The sequence below is a fragment of the Lissotriton helveticus genome, chromosome 5_1, assembly GCF_964261635.1.
Source record: "Lissotriton helveticus chromosome 5_1, aLisHel1.1, whole genome shotgun sequence".
Lineage (NCBI taxonomy): Eukaryota > Metazoa > Chordata > Amphibia > Caudata > Salamandridae > Lissotriton > Lissotriton helveticus.
The window spans coordinates 2,135,957,132-2,135,974,802 of record NC_136065.1 but is presented as its reverse complement, the minus strand read 5'-3'; positions in this window follow the sequence as shown (position 1 = coordinate 2,135,974,802).

The window sequence follows — 17,671 nt, the reverse complement described above, 5'->3', positions numbered from 1 at the left end:
GGCTGGAGCTGGCTGGGATGCCAGGCTCCAGGAAGTCTGTGTGGGTCTGCCCCGGTGGTGAGTGGGAGATTAGCATGAGTGATGTGTGGGAGGAGTGTACCTGTGTCCTGGATGGGCTGGGTTTTCCCCACACAATGCTGGCTCCGCCCCCCTGTGGTGTGACTGATGACCCTAGCCCTGCCTGTGAATAGAATGGGTGGTTGGGCCATCAACAGTACTCCCAAACCAGCTGCGACTGGTTCTGCCCCCACCCTGCACCTAAAGACAAAGAGAAAGGTGTATAAAAGAGGGGCTGTGACCCCATGAAAATGTTCTTGTTTGCCAACTTGAAACTACCAGGGGCGTGTTGCTGCTTGGGCCCAGGGGGAAGGCTTGCCTCCCCTGGGCCCTGCCCAGCCCCTGGATGCCTTCTCCCTCTGGGGTCTTTCTGCCTTGCCTTGATGCCCTGGAGGACTTTTCTCTGCTGTGCTTGTCCCTGGACTTGTGGGGCTTCTTTGCCCTGCCCAGCTCCTGGATGCCAGAGGGACTTTTGCTGGACTTCTGGGCTTCCAAGTGCCTGGAAGCGCTTGATTTCTCCTGCAGCGCGGGGAGCGCTTTATTTTGACATATAGCGCTAGGAGCGCTTCACTTTTCACCTAGCGCCTGGAAGCGCTGTAATTCCTGCTAAAGCGCTGGGAGCGCTTTCCTTTTCCTTAGCGGCTGCCCACGCTGCAAATGACCGTTTATTTTGCCCCTAGCGCACCTTGGCGCTTTGTTGCCCTTGTCGCGCCCTGAGCACTTCATGCTCGTCAGCCGGTGCCCACCCGGTATGGTCCCCGGATCACCGCCGCAGCCGTGGGTCGAGGAGAAGCCGGGGAAAGCAGCCGCCCGCCCGGGCCGCGCTGTGATTGGTCCAGCCGGCCGAGCCTCCTCATGACGCCTTCCCGGGGCCGCGCCGTGATTGGCTGGCCGGCCCGGGATTCCCTGATGACGATTTCCCCAGGCCGCGCCGTGATTGGCTGCCGGCCCGAGGGGATTCCCCTGTCCCGCCCCCGCCGGGGAGCGAGACGGAAGCAGCCAGTGGTGCGAGCGTTGCGGGGCTCCCGTGACCAGGAGGGAGCCCCGGATAAGGAGGACCGCCCCCGCTGCAAGGAGCCGGTAAGTGAAGCCGGCCGGAGGGGGTGGTGGAGAGACAGAGTCAGAGCGGCCCCGTCTGGCAGCGGGCCGCTCCACCGTTGTTGAGTGTCCCCTGCAGAGCCCCAGGGAAGGGGGCCCTATGTTGTGGGTGCCTGCAAGGCGTAGTGCCCCTCTCCTCATGTACTGAGCGGCCCCGATGGCAGCGGGCCGCTCCCACATTTTGGGCATTTTGTATTTAGAGCCAGAGAGGCTCCTGGGGCACTTTGCGATTTCGAGTCCCCCGGGCGGGACTCCAACGAAGAGGGCTCCACCGTGGGGCATTGGCTTTATGCAGGGCCTGCGAGGCTCCCACGTGGTGTGTGCAGCAGCATGGTCCCTAGAGCCTGGAGGGCTCAAAGCGCGCAATGAGTATTTCCAGAGCCGGTGGGCTCCAACCTATTGCGCAGTTTGGATTCAGTCTTGATTCCTGAGGGGCCAGTGAGGGCCCCTGGCGCAGATTTGTTTTCCAGCTGCCCAGCAATTAGTGGGCAGCTGCACCGTTTAGGTCTTTCTCTTTTAGGGACATGTACTATGGACTTAGGAGTGAGGCGCACTCCTTCATCCCTGGCCTTTCCCCAGCTGCGCAGCACTTAGTGCCAGCTGCCGCGTTTAGGCCCCCTGTTCTGTCCCTCAGCTGCCCAGCAAGTAGAGGGCAGCTGCTACGTTTAGGTCTTGGCGCAGTGGCGCAACCTGGACTTTGTGAGTTCTACGCTAAAGGTTTAGATGCTGTTATGATCTATGTCCTATTGCTTTTGGGTGTTAGGAAATGTACAATGTGTAGTATGTTTTGCGCACCCTGTGTTCTGCACCTCTGAATGTGTTGTTGATACATTATGTGCCCTGTTCCTTACACCGCTGAACGTGTGTTGATGCGTCATGTGTTCCTTACACCGCTGAATGTAGGTTCTGCATCATGTGTTTTGTCCCCAGGTCTATGCCCCTATGTGTATTGTGATACTGAGGTGGTTGTTCTTGCTAGTGCAGGTGGTGCTAGTAAGGTCCTGGTTCCCTGCGTGACCTGTTCCTAGGGTGGTTAGGATTGCGTAGGGGGGACTTACCAGTTACCAGTGGGTACTGGTTTTGTGCTTTATGTCCTATTTTGTGTTACAGTGATCTTCTGTTATAAGTGATCCCAAGGGCTTGATACTAAGCTTGCCCCCTGACCAGAGTCCCAGGACCAGTGGACTCTATGGTGTCTTCCCTGCCAAATTGATGGGACTTGTCTGATCTCCCTGGGCCCCTGGGGCCTCGCTGAAGTGTGCCTCGCTCGTTCCCCTCGGCAGCTCGTGCCGGCAGCCCGTCCAAGCCTCGAGCAGCGCCGCTCTCCCCTGAGCCGCGCCGCTTCGCTGGGTCGCCCGCATCCTGCCTCCCCCTCCTCTTCTGAGCCGCACACATTGGTCGCCCCAGAGAAACGCTTGTACCATGCCGGCAGCCCGTCCAAGCCTCGAGCAGCGCCGCTCTCCCCTGAGCCGCGCCGCTTCGCTGGGTCGCCCGCTCAAGCTTACTAAGGAGGTCACTCGCATTATCCCGTGCAACCAGGACGGAAGGTACTGTCTGATAGGCTATGTTCTAAGTTCTAGGCCTACAAGTATTGCATTGTTACTTCTAAAAGTGCTGATTCCTGGCAGTGGTCCAGGTGGCCCTGTCTTGTAAATAATCCCTTGTAAATTCTGCCCGTGCCTCTGGCACATTGTAAAGTGTGTGTTTTATCTAATGTGTTTTGGTGTAATACAAAGGCTATTTTTATATAACCTTGTGTGGAGTTTCCTTTGTGGTGGGCCTTTGGTTGTTGTTGCTGGGGTGCGTGCGCAAATACTTAGCCTACATCGCCTCCAAGTTTAGCCTTGCTGCTCGCGCCACGTTACCTAGAGGGTGAGTAGGGGTTATCTTGGCGTGTAACTCCCTTGCCCTGACTTGGGTGTGGTGGTCTCTGACTGACTTTGGCGAAAGCCCTGGCCAGCCAGGGATCCCATTTCCAACAGCAGGCCAGAGACTGACCTGCAGAGGCACAGGGAGGGGCAGACCAGAGACTGACCTGCAGAAGCCCAGGGAGGGATAAACCAGAGACTGACCTTCAGAGGCCCAGGGAGGGACAGACCGGAGACTGACAACCAGAGGCCCAGGGAGGGGCAGACCAGAGACTGACCTGCAGAGGCCCAGGGAGGGGTAGACCATAGACTGACTGCCAGAGGCCCAGGGAGGGCCAGACCAGAGACTGACCTGCAGAGGCCCAGGGAGGGGCAGACCAGAGACTGATCTGCAGAGGCCCAGGGAGGGGCAGACCAGAGACTGACCGCCAGAGGCCCAGTGAGGGGCAGACCAGAGACTGATGGCCATAGGCCCAGGGTGTGGTAGACCTCAGACTCACTGCTAGAGGCCCAGGGAGTGGCAGACCACAGACTGACCGCCAGAGGCCCACGGAGGTGCAGACCAGGGACTGATGGCCAGAGGCCCAGGAAGGGGCAGACCAGAGACTGACCACCAGAGGCCCAGGGAGGGGCAGATTAGAGACTGATGGCCAGAGGTCTAGGGAGTGGCAGACCAGAGACTGATTGCCAGAGAGCCAGGGAGTGCCGGACCAGAGACTGACCACCAGAGGCCCAGGGAGGGGCAGAGCAGAGACTGACTGCCAGAGGCCCAGGGAGGGGGCAGACCAGAGACTGATGCCCAGAGGCCCAGGGAGGGGCAGACCAGAGACTGACCACCAGGGCCCAGGGAGGGGCAGACCAGAGACTGACTGCCAGAGTCCCAGGGAGGGGCAGACCAGAGACTGATGCCCAGAGGCCCAGGGAGGGGCAGACCATAGACTGACCTGCAGATGCACAGGGAGGGGCAGACCAGAGACTGACCACCAGAGGCCCAGGGAGGGGCAGACCAGAGACTGACCTGACGAGGCCCAGGGAGGGGCAGACCAGAGACTGACCACCAGAGGTCCAGAGAGGGGCAGCCAGAGACTGACCTGCAGAGGCCCAGCGAGGGGCAAACCAGAGACTGACTCGCAGATACCCAGGGAGGGGCAGACTAGAGACTGACCACAAGAGGCCCAGGGAGTGGCAGACCAGAGGCTGACTGCCAGAGGCCCAGGGAGGGGCAGACCAGAGACTGACCGCCAGAGGCCCAGGGAGTGGCAGACCAGACACTGACCTGCAGAGGCCCAGGGAGGTGCAGACCAGAGACTGACCGCCAGAGGCCCAGGGAGTGGCAGACCAGAGACTGACCACCAGAGGCCCAGGGAGAGGCAGAGCAGAGACTGACAGCCAGAGGCCCAGGGAGTGGTGGACCAGAGACTGACCACCGGAGGCCCAGGGAGGGGCAGACCAGAGACTGACCGCCAGAGGCCCAGGGAGGGGCAGACCAGAGACTGATCTGCAGAGGCTTAGGGAGGGGCAGACCAGAGACTGACCACCAGAGGCTCAGGAAGTGGCAGACCAGAGACTTACCTGCAGAGGCCCAGGGAGGGGCAGACCAGAGACTGACCTGCAGAGGCCCAGGGAGGGGCAGACCAGAGTCTGACCGCCAGAGGCCCAGGGAGTGGTAGACCAGAGACTAAGCGCCAGAGGCCCAGGGAGTGGCAGACCAGAGACTGACCTCTAGAGGCCCAGGGAGGGGCAGCCCAGAGACTGATGCCTAGAGGCCCAGGGAGGGGCAGACCATAGACTGACCTGCAGATGCACAGGGAGGGGCAGACCAGAGACTGACCACCAGAGGCCCAGGGAGGGGCAGACCAGAGACTGACCTGACGAGGCCCAGGGAGGGGCAGACCAGAGACTGACCACCAGAGGTCCAGAGAGGGGCAGACCAGAGACTGACCTGCAGGGGCCCAGCGAGGGGCAAACCAGAGACTGACTCGCAGATACCCAGGGAGGGGCAGACCAGAGACTGACCACAAGAGGCCCAGGGAGTGGCAGACCAGAGGCTGACTGCCACAGGCCATGGGAGGTGCAGACCAGAGACTGACCACCAGAGGCCCAGGGAGTGGCAGACCAGAGACTGACCACCAGAAGCCCAGGGAGAGGCAGAGCAGAGACTGACAGCCAGAGGCCCAGGGAGTGGTGGACCAGAGACTGACCACCAGAGGCCCAGGGAGGGGCAGACCAGAGACTGACCACCAGAGGCTCAGGAAGTGGCAGACCAGAGACTTACCTGCAGAGGCCCAGGGAGGGGCAGACCAGAGACTGACCTGCAGAGGCCCAGGGTGGGGCAGACCAGAGTCTGACCGCCAGAGGCCCAGGGAGTGGTAGTCCAGAGACTGATCTGCAGAGGTCCAGGGAGGGGTAGACTAGAGACTGACCTGCAGAGGCCCAGGGAGGGGCAGACCAGAGACTGACTGCCAGAGGCCCAGGGAGGGGCAGACCAGAGACTGGCCTGCAGAGGCCCAGGTAGGGGCAGGCCAGAGACTGACCTGCAGAGGCACAGGGAGGGGCAGACCAGAGACTGACCTGCAGAAGCCCAGGGAGGGATAAACCAGAGACTGACCTTCAGAGGCCCAGGGAGGGACAGACCAGAGACTGACAACCAGAGGCCCAGGGAGGGGCAGACCAGAGACTGACCTGCAGAGGCCCAGGGAGGGGTAGACCATAGACTGACTGCCAGAGGCCCAGGGAGGGCCAGACCAGAGACTGACCTGCAGAGGCCCAGGGAGGGGCAGACCAGAGACTGATCTGCAGAGGCCCAGGGAGGGGCAGACCAGAGACTGACCACCAGAGGCCCAGTGAGGGGCAAACCAGAGACTGATGGCCATAAGCCCAGGGTGTGGCAGACCTCAGACTCACTGCTAGAGGCCCAGGGAGTGGCAGACCACAGACTGACCGCCAGAGGCCCACGAAGGTGCAGACCAGGGACTGATGGCCAGAGGCCCAGGAAGGGGCAGACCAGAGACTGACCACCAGAGGCCCAGGGAGGGGCAGATTAGAGACTGATGGCCAGAGGTCCAGGGAGTGGCAGACCAGAGACTGATTGCCAGAGACCCAGGGAGTGGCGGACCAGAGACTGACCACCAGAGGCCCAGGGAGGGGCAGAGCAGAGACTGACTGCCAGAGGCCCAGGGAGGGGGCAGACCAGAGACTGATGCCCAGAGGCCCAGGGAGGGGCAGACCAGAGACTGACCACCAGGGCCCAGGGAGGGGCAGACCAGAGACTGACTGCCAGAGTCCCAGGGAGGGGCAGACCAGAGACTGATGCCCAGAGGCCCAGGGAGGGGCAGACCATAGACTGACCTGCAGATGCACAGGGAGGGGCAGACCAGAGACTGACCACCAGAGGCCCAGGGAGGGGCAGACCAGAGACTGACCTGACGAGGCCCAGGGAGGGGCAGACCAGAGACTGACCACCAGAGGTCCAGAGAGGGGCAGCCAGAGACTGACCTGCAGAGGCCCAGCAAGGGGCAAACCAGAGACTGACTCGCAGATACCCAGGGAGGGGCAGACTAGAGACTGACCACAAGAGGCCCAGGGAGTGGCAGACCAGAGGCTGACTGCCAGAGGCCCAGGGAGGGGCAGACCAGAGACTGACCGCCGGAGGCCCAGGGAGTGGCAGACCAGACACTGACCTGCAGAGGCCCAGGGAGGTGCAGACCAGAGACTGACCGCCAGAGGCCCAGGGAGTGGCAGACCAGAGACTGACCACCAGAGGCCCAGGGAGAGGCAGAGCAGAGACTGACAGCCAGAGGCCCAGGGAGTGGTGGACCAGAGACTGACCACCGGGGGCCCAGGGAGGGGCAGACCAGAGACTGACCGCCAGAGGCCCAGGGAGGGGCAGACCAGAGACTGATCTGCAAAGGCTTAGGGAGGGGCAGACCAGAGACTGACCACCAGAGGCTCAGGAAGTGGCAGACCAGAGACTTACCTGCAGAGGCCCAGGGAGGGGCAGACCAGAGACTGACCTGCAGAGGCCCAGGGAGGGGCAGACCAAAGTCTGACCGCCAGAGGCCCAGGGAGTGGTAGACCAGAGACTAAGCGCCAGAGGCCCAGGGAGTGGCAGACCAGAGACTGACCTCTAGAGGCCCAGGGAAGGGCAGCCCAGAGACTGATGCCTAGAGGCCCAGGGAGGGGCAGACCATAGACTGACCTGCAGATGCACAGGGAGGGGCAGACCAGAGACTGACCACCAGAGGCCCAGGGAGGGGCAGACCAGAGATTGACCTGACGAGGCCCAGGGAGGGGCAGACCAGAGACTGACCACCAGAGGTCCAGAGAGGGGCAGACCAGAGACTGACCTGCAGGGGCCCAGCGAGGGGCAAACCAGAGACTGACTCGCAGATACCCAGGGAGGGGCAGACTAGAGACTGACCACAAGAGGCCCAGGGAGTGGCAGACCAGAGGCTGACTGCCAGAGGCCATGGGAGGTGCAGACCAGAGACTGACCGCCAGAGGCCCAGGGAGTGGCAGACCAGAGACTGACCACCAGAGGCCCAGGGAGAGGCAGAGCAGAGACTGACAGCCAGAGGCCCAGGGAGTGGTGGACCAGAGACTGACCACCGGAGGCCCAGGGAGGGGCAGACCAGAGACTGACCACCAGAGGCTCAGGAAGTGGCAGACCAGAGACTTACCTGCAGAGGCCCAGGGAGGGGCAGACCAGAGACTGACCTGCAGAGGCCCTGGGAGGGGCAGACCAGAGTCTGACCGCCAGAGGCCCAGGGAGTGGTAGACCAGAGACTAAGCGCCAGAGGCCCAGGGAGTGGCAGACCAGAGACTGACCTCTAGAGGCCCAGGGAGGGGCAGCCCAGAGACTGACCACCAGAGGCCCAGGGAGTGGCAGACCAGAGACTAACCACCAGAGGCCCAGGGAATAGCAGACCAGAGACTAACCGCCAGAGGCCAGGGATTGGCAGACCAGAGACTTACCTGCCGAGGCCCAGGGAGTGCAGACCAGACACTGACCGCCAGAGGCCCAGGGAGGTGCAGACCAGAGACTTACCTGCCGAGGCCAAGGGAGTGCAGACCAGAGACTGACCACCAGAGGCCCGGGGAGGGGCAGACCAGAGACTGATCTGCAGAGGCCCAGGGAGGGGCAGACCAGAGACTGACCTGCAGAGGCCCAGGGAGGGGCAGACCAGAGACTGACTGCCAGAGGCCCAGGGAGTGGCAGACCAGAGACTAAGCTGCAGAGCACAGGGAGGGGCAGACCAGAGACTGACCTGCAGAAGCCTAGGGAGGGATAAACCAGAGACTGACCATCAGAGGCCCAGGGAGGGACAGACCAGAGACTGACCACCAGAGGCCCAGGGAGGAGCAGACCAGAGACTGACCTGCAGAGGCCCAGGGAGGGGTAGACCATAGCCTGACTGCCAGAGGCCCAGGGAGGGCCAGACCAGAGACTGACCTGCAGAGGCCCAGGGAAGGGCAGACCAGAGACTGATCTGCAGAGGCCCAGGGAGGGGCAGACCAGAGACTGACCGCCAGAGGCCCAGTGAGGGCAGACCAGAGACTGATGGCCAGAGGCCCAGGGTGTGGCAGACCAGAGACTGACCTGCAGAGGCCCAGGGAGTGGCAGACCTCAGACTCACTGCTAGAGGCCCAGGGAGTGGCAGACCACAGACTGACCGCCAGAGGCCCACGGAGGTGCAGACCAGGGACTGATGGCCAGAGGCCCAGGAAGGGGCAGACCAGAGACTGACCACCAGAGGCCCAGGGAGGGGCAGATCAGAGACTGATGGCCAGAGGTCCAGGGAGTGGCAGACCAGAGACTGATTGCCAGAGACCCAGGGAGTGGCAGACCAGAGACTGACCACCAGAGGCCCAGGGAGGGGCAGAGCAGAGACTCACCACCGGAGGCCCGGGAAGGGCAGACCAGAGACTGACTGCCAGAGGCCCAGGGAGGGGCAGACCAGAGACTGATGCCCAGAGGCCCAGGGAGGGGCAGACCAGAGACTGACCACCAGAGGCCCAGGGAGGGGCAGACCAGAGACTGACTGCCAGAGTCCCAGGGAGGGGCAGACCAGAGACTGATGCCCAGAGGCCCAGGGAGGGGCAGACCATAGACTGACCTGCAGATGCACAGGGAGGGGCAGACCAGAGACTGACCACCAGAGGCCCAGGGAGGGGCAGACCAGAGACTGACCTGACGAGGCCCAGGGAGGGGCAGACCAGAGACTGACCGCCAGAGGTCCAGAGAGGGGCAGACCAGAGACTGACCTGCAGAGGCCCAGGGAGAGGCAGAGCAGAGACTGACTGCCAGAGGCCCAGGGAGGGGCAGACTAGAGACTGACCACAAGAGGCCCAGGGAGTGGCAGACCAGAGACTGACCTGCAGAGGCCCAGGGAGGGGAAGACCAGAGACTAACCACCAGAGGCCCAGAGAGGGGCAGACCAGAGACTGACCGCCAGAGGCCCAGAGAGGGGCAGGCCAGAGACTGTCCACTAAAGGCCCAGGGAGGGGCAGACCAGACACTGACCTGCAGAGGCTCAGGGAGGGGCAGACCAGAGACTGACCACCAGAGGCCCAGGGAGTAGCAGACCAGAGACTAACCGCCAGAGGCCAGGGATAGGCAGAGCAGAGACTGACTGCCAGAGGCCCAGGGAGTGGCAGACTAGAGACTGACTGCCAGAACCCCAGGGATGAGCAGACCAGAGACTGACCGCCAGAGGCCCAGGGAGTGGCAGACCAGAGACTGACCACCAGAGGCCCAGGGAGAGGCAGAGCAGAGACTGACAGCCAGAGGCCCAGGGAGTAGCAGACCAGAGACTGACTGCCAGAGGCCCAGGGAGGGGCAGACCAGAGACTGACTGACAGAACCCCAAGGAGGAGCAGACCAGAGACTGACCGCCAGAGGCCCAGGGAGTGGCAGACCAGAGACTGACCGCCAGAGGCCCAGTGAGGGGCAGACTAGAGACTGACCGCCAGAGGCCCAGGGAGGTGCAGACCAGAGACTGACCTGTAGAGGCCCAGGGAGTGGTGGACCAGAGACTGACCACCGGAGGCCCAGGGAGGGGCAGACCAGAGACTGACCGCCAGAGGCCCAGGGAGGGGCAGACCAGAGACTGATCTGCAGAGGCCCAGGGAGGGGCAGACCAGAGACTGACCACCAGAGGCTCAGGAAGTGGCAGACAAGAGACTGACCTGCAGAGGCCCAGGGAGGGGCAGACCAGACACTGACCTGCAGAGGCTCAGGGAGGGGCAGACCAGAGACTGACCGCCAGAGGCCCAGGGAGGGGCAGACCAGACACTGACTATCAGAGGCCCAGGGAGGGGCAGACCAGAGACTGGCCTGCAGAGGCCCGGGGACGGGCAGACCAGAGACTGACTGCCAGAGGCCCAGGGAGGGGCAGACCAGAGACTGACCTGCAGAGGCCCAGGGAGGGGCAGACCAGAGACTGATCTGCAGAGGCCCAGGGAGGGGCAGACCAGAGACTGACCGCCAGAGGCCCAGTGAGGGGCAGACCAGAGACTGATCGCCAGAGGCCCAGGGAGGTGCAGACCAGAGACTGACCTGCAGAGGCCCAGGGAGTGGTGGACCAGAGACTGACCACCGGAGGCCCAGGGAGGGGCAGACCAGAGACTGACCGCCAGAGGCCCAGGGAGGGGCAGACCAGAGACTGACCTGCAGAGGCCCAGGGAGTGGTGGACCAGAGACTGACCACCGGAGGTCCAGGGAGGGGCAGACCAGAGAAAGGCCGCCAGAGGCCCAGGGAGGGGCAGACCAGAGACTGACCTGATGAGGCCCAGGGAGGGGCAGACCAGAGACTGACCGCCAGAGGTCCAGAGAGAGGCAGACCAGAGACTGACCTGCAGAGGCCCAGGGAGGGGCAGACCAGAGACTGACTCCCAGATACCCAGGGAGGGGCAGACCAGAGACTGACCGCCAGAGACCCAGGAAGGGGCAGACCAGAGACTGACCTGCAGAGGCCCAGGGAAGGGCAGCCCAGAGACTGATGCCTAGAGGCCCAGGGAGGGGCAGACCATAGACTGACCTGCAGATGCACAGGGAGGGGCAGACCAGAGACTGACCACCAGAGGCCCAGGGAGGGGCAGACCAGAGACTGACCTGACGAGGCCCAGGGAGGGGCAGACCAGAGACTGACCACCAGAGGTCCAGAGAGGGGCAGACCAGAGACTGACCTGCAGGGGCCCAGCGAGGGGCAAACCAGAGACTGACTCGCAGATACCCAGGGAGGGGCAGACTAGAGACTGACCACAAGAGGCCCAGGGAGTGGCAGACCAGAGGCTGACTGCCAGAGGCCATGGGAGGTGCAGACCAGAGACTGACCGCCAGAGGCCCAGGGAGTGGCAGACCAGAGACTGACCACCAGAGGCCCAGGGAGAGGCAGAGCAGAGACTGACAGCCAGAGGCCCAGGGAGTGGTGGACCAGAGACTGACCACCGGAGGCCCAGGGAGGGGCAGACCAGAGACTGACCACCAGAGGCTCAGGAAGTGGCAGACCAGAGACTTACCTGCAGAGGCCCAGGGAGGGGCAGACCAGAGACTGACCTGCAGAGGCCCTGGGAGGGGCAGACCAGAGTCTGACCGCCAGAGGCCCAGGGAGTGGTAGACCAGAGACTAAGCGCCAGAGGCCCAGGGCGTGGCAGACCAGAGACTGACCTCGAGAGGCCCAGGGAGGGGCAGCCCAGAGACTGACCGCCAGAGGCCCAGGGAGTGGCAGACCAGAGACTAACCACCAGAGGCCCAGGGAATAGCAGACCAGAGACTAACCGCCAGAGGCCAGGGATTGGCAGACCAGAGACTTACCTGCCGAGGCCCAGGGAGTGCAGACCAGACACTGACCGCCAGAGGCCCAGGGAGGTGCAGACCAGAGACTTACCTGCCGAGGCCAAGGGAGTGCAGACCAGAGACTGACCACCAGAGGCCCGGGGAGGGGCAGACCAGAGACTGATCTGCAGAGGCCCAGGGAGGGGCAGACCAGAGACTGACCTGCAGAGGCCCAGGGAGGGGCAGACCAGAGACTGACTGCCAGAGGCCCAGGGAGTGGCAGACCAGAGACTAAGCTGCAGAGCACAGGGAGTGGTAGGCCAGAGACTGACCTGCAGAGGCACAGGGAGGGGCAGACCAGAGACTGACCTGCAGAAGCCTAGGGAGGGATAAACCAGAGACTGACCATCAGAGGCCCAGGGAGGGACAGACCAGAGACTGACCACCAGAGGCCCAGGGAGGAGCAGACCAGAGACTGACCTGCAGAGGCCCAGGGAGGGGTAGACCATAGCCTGACTGCCAGAGTCCCAGGGAGGGCCAGACCAGAGACTGACCTGCAGAGGCCCAGGGAAGGGCAGACCAGAGACCGATCTGCAGAGGCCCAGGGAGGGGCAGACCAGAGACTGACCGCCAGAGGCCCAGTGAGGGCAGACCAGAGACTGATGGCCAGAGGCCCAGGGTGTGGCAGACCAGAGACTGACCTGCAGAGGCCCAGGGAGTGGCAGACGTCAGACTCACTGCTAGAGGCCCAGCGAGTGGCAGACCACAGACTGACCGCCAGAGGCCCACGGAGGTGCAGACCAGGGACTGATGGCCAGAGGCCCAGGAAGGGGCAGACCAGAGACTGACCACCAGAGGCCCAGGGAGGGGCAGATCAGCGACTGATGGCCAGAGGTCCAGGGAGTGGCAGACCAGAGACTGATTGCCAGAGACCCAGGGAGTGGCAGACCAGAGACTGACCACCAGAGGCCCAGGGAGGGGCAGAGCAGAGACTCACCACCGGAGGCCCGGGAAGGGCAGACCAGAGACTGACTGCCAGAGGCCCAGGGAGGGGCAGACCAGAGACTGATGCCCAGAGGCCCAGGGAGGGGCAGACCAGAGACTGACCACCAGAGGCCCAGGGAGGGGCAGACCAGAGACTGACTGCCAGAGTCCCAGGGAGGGGCAGACCAGAGACTGATGCCCAGAGGCCCAGGGAGGGGCAGACCATAGACTGACCTGCAGATGCACAGGGAGGGGCAGACCAGAGACTGACCACCAGAGGCCCAGGGAGGGGCAGACCAGAGACTGACCTGACGAGGCCCAGGGAGGGGCAGACCAGAGACTGACCACCAGAGGTCCAGAGAGGGGCAGACCAGAGACTGACCTGCAGAGGCCCAGGGAGAGGCAGAGCAGAGACTGACTGCCAGAGGCCCAGGGAGGGGCAGACTAGAGACTGACCACAAGAGGCCCAGGGAGTGGCAGACCAGAGACTGACCTGCAGAGCCCCAGGGAGGGGAAGACCAGAGACTAACCACCAGAGGCCCAGAGAGGGGCAGACCAGAGACTGACCGCCAGAGGCCCAGAGAGGGGCAGGCCAGAGACTGTCCACTAAAGGCCCAGGGAGGGGCAGACCAGACACTGACCTGCAGAGGCTCAGGGAGGGGCAGACCAGAGACTGACCACCAGAGGCCCAGGGAGTAGCAGACCAGAGACTAACCGCCAGAGGCCAGGGATAGGCAGAGCAGAGACTGACTGCCAGAGGCCCAGGGAGTGGCAGACTAGAGACTGACTGCCAGAACCCCAGGGATGAGCAGACCAGAGACTGACCGCCAGAGGCCCAGGGAGTGGCAGACCAGAGACTGACCACCAGAGGCCCAGGGAGAGGCAGAGCAGAGACTGACAGCCAGAGGCCCAGGGAGTAGCAGACCAGAGACTGACTGCCAGAGGCCCAGGGAGGGGCAGACCAGAGACTGACTGACAGAACCCCAAGGAGGAGCAGACCAGAGACTGACCGCCAGAGGCCCAGGGAGTGGCAGACCAGAGACTGACCGCCAGAGGCCCAGTGAGGGGCAGACTAGAGACTGACCGCCAGAGGCCCAGGGAGGTGCAGACCAGAGACTGACCTGTAGAGGCCCAGGGAGTGGTGGACCAGAGACTGACCACCGGAGGCCCAGGGAGGGGCAGACCAGAGACTGACCGCCAGAGGCCCAGGGAGGGGCAGACCAGAGACTGATCTGCAGAGGCCCAGGGAGGGGCAGACCAGAGACTGACCACCAGAGGCTCAGGAAGTGGCAGACCAGAGACTGACCTGCAGAGGCCCAGGGAGGGGCAGACCAGACACTGACCTGCAGAGGCTCAGGGAGGGGCAGACCAGAGACTGACCGCCAGAGGCCCAGGGAGGGGCAGACCAGACACTGACTATCAGAGGCCCAGGGATGGGCAGACCAGAGACTGGCCTGCAGAGGCCCGGGGAGGGGCAGACCAGAGACTGACTGCCAGAGGCCCAGGGAGGGGCAGACCAGAGACTGATCTGCAGAGGCCCAGGGAGGGGCAGACCAGAGACTGACCGCCAGAGGCCCAGTGAGGGGCAGACCAGAGACTGATCGCCAGAGGCCCAGGGAGGTGCAGACCAGAGACTGACCTGCAGAGACCCAGGGAGTGGTGGACCAGAGACTGACCACCGGAGGCCCAGGGAGGGGCAGACCAGAGACTGACCGCCAGAGGCCCAGGGAGGGGCAGACCAGAGACTGACCTGCAGAGGCCCAGGGAGTGGTGGACCAGAGACTGACCACCGGAGGTCCAGGGAGGGGCAGACCAGAGAAAGGCCGCCAGAGGCCCAGGGAGGGGCAGACCAGAGACTGACCTGATGAGGCCCAGGGAGGGGCAGACCAGAGACTGACCGCCAGAGGTCCAGAGAGAGGCAGACCAGAGACTGACCTGCAGAGGCCCAGGGAGGGGCAGACCAGAGACTGACTCCCAGATACCCAGGGAGGGGCAGACCAGAGACTGACCGCCAGAGACCCAGGAAGGGGCAGACCAGAGACTGACCTGCAGAGGCCCAGGGAGGGGAAGACTAGAGACTAACCACCAGAGGCCCAGAGAGGGGCAGACCAGAGACTGACCGCCAGAGGCCCAGAGAGGGGCAGGCCAGAGACTGTCCACTAAAGGCCCAGGGAGGGGCAGACCAGGCACTGACCTGCAGAGGCTCAGGGAGGGGCAGACCAGAGACTGACCGCCAGAGGCCCTGAGAGGGGCAGACCAGAGACTGACCACCAGAGGCCCAGAGAGGGGCAGGCCAGAGACAGACCGCTAAAGGCCCAGGGAGGGGCAGACCAGACACTGACCTGCAGAGGCTCAGGGAGGAGCAGACCAGAGACTGACCGCCAGAGGCCAGGGATAGGCAGACCAGAGACTTACCTGCCGAGGCCCAGGGAGTGCAGACCAGAGAATGACCGCCAGAGGCCCAGGGAGGGGCAGACCAGACACTGACTATCAGAGGCCCAGGGAGGGGCAGACCAGAGACTGACCCCCAGAAATGAGACGCAAAAGTGCCAATATCCGAATACAGTCCCAACAACTTTGTGAGGTTTGCGGGGAGAGCTACATAGCTCAGAGTTCATAAGGTAGGTAGATTACTGATAGATCAGTCTCTACACTGACTATTAGGCGGATAACGTATATATATTTATATATATACACATGTTAGGTAGGTAACAGACTAATCTGTTAGGAGATGCAGGGATGGGTAAAGTAGAATGCTTTGGGATTTTGTAATATTCATTTTGTTTTATGTCCTGGCAGCTGAGATTACCTTAGTAATTGACATACTTCTGAGACATAAGATTTCTGTGCTAATGGTACAGATTGAATAATCGACTTTTGTAAAATACCAGCAGCTGGAATGCTTAGCAAGAAACACGCAGACATTTTCTTCTGACTTTTAAAGAAGTGTGGCTCAATGGGCAGAGAAGTGTGGCTCAATGGTTAGAGCGGCAGACCCTGATGCAGAGGTCTGGCCCGGGACCAGGGTTCAATTCCCGCCTCGGCGGGTCTTGGGCTCAAAAAATTCCACGGACCTGATCATTCTCGCCTCGGTGCCTATTCCAATCATGGGTCCCACTCTGCGACTCTGGGCAATAGCTTGCTTAATATCCACAACGGCCCCCACAACGCTAAGGATGCCTGGCCTCCACCCTGGGGGTGCCCAGGAGTGGGCTCCTCACAGGGAAAGCCAGGATGGGTTCCTCGGCGGTTTTCATACAAGCGCCGAGATGCCTACGGGTAGTCGTGCGCTATACCAGTGCGTAATCATTTCATTTAATTTCATTTCTTATTTCAGAAACTGCACACCCCAGGACTCAGGCACTTTGGAACTGAGGTTGGCTCATCCCTGGGGTTCTTTTTACGCCTTCTTATTTCAAAGTATTTTTATTACATGTTTCATAAACAAGTACATTAGCATTTCTGTTCCGAGGTTCTACCAAACATGGCTTGTGTTACAGAAGTTACAGGTACTTTGGTATACATGTTTAGCTATTCCCCTCTACGTTGACTTGCTGGGAAACCAGGCAAAGGATGATAGAAAGAGAGAGAATAGGAAAGAAAGGGTGGAGAGAGGATACAAAGGTTCTGTAGCGCTGAGCCTAGTTTGGGTTTGTAGCCCTCTGTTACGCCTTGTGATACACATCCTGTTGTGCATAAAATCATCTTCTGAGGTTTAGGTTTAAATGCCCACACCCCTTCAGTCAGCAGCCAATCGCAGTGCAGCATGCTTTCTCCCCTGTGACCACAGGAAGTGATGATTTCTATATCCACTGTGTCTTTCTGTTATTGAGATGTGGGGTTCCTCTATCGTGGACGTCTGGCGCCCTGATTTTAGGTACCAGACCTTTAGAACCGTGTGGTGGTTTCAGCAGTGCCAGTTGAGGGTCATTTCAGCATTTAATAATCTGTTAAAAATAACTTAATTTGTTCGATCGTCATTAATTGACTCAAACTTTGCTTCGTGATTTACTGAACTCCTAGGGCCGGATGTACAAAGAGTCAATTAGTAAAAAGTGGTCGCAAATTGCACACCAACAATTTTGCGCCTCTCTTCTGATTTTGCAAACCGACCTAGAACTGTTCGGCCAGTTGGCAAAATCATCCCCATGTGGAGTGGACTGCAATTCGACCTACCTCATCAATATTCATAAGATAGATTGCAAATTGTGACTCACGCCGATTGGATGCCATCACAGGGATGGTGGCCCACTGAGGTCAGCAGAACACATGACTACAATTGCATTTAAATAAGTACTTTTTTTCATGCATCCCATTTTCCTCAAAGGACCACAGCCCGCTGCACATGAACTATGTTTTACTTTCACAAAGAGGAAGGTGTCCTGAGTGGCCCTCCCCTCGGCCAATGGGCTGCTTCCTCCTATCAATGGTTTGTGTACAAACCTGGGGTCACAAAACATTGATACATAGCATTGTGAATCGTAACTTAGAAGGAAATCCCTAAACACGCCCCCTCCAAATTAAGAATTGGACTGCATTTCTAAACCCATTTTGCGATTCCGTAACCATTTACCCCCACATGCATGAAAATAGCCAACAGCGAATTCTTAATTGCGATTTTTCGCAATTAGAGACTTGCTATTGGCTATACATGTAAGAATCCCAAATAAATTAGCGATTCCTACAAATTCCTTAATTGCCACTCGCAAATTGTGAGTCGCAATTAAGGAATTGCTTCCCAATTGCATGCACAATTTGCGAGTACCAAATAGGTACTCGCAAATTGCGCATGAAATTGCTAAGTGAACCCATGTTGCGCGCAAACATGCCCTAAGGGCATGTGTGTGTGTAACCTTGAACTTTCAAAAATGCACTTTAGTGCATTTTT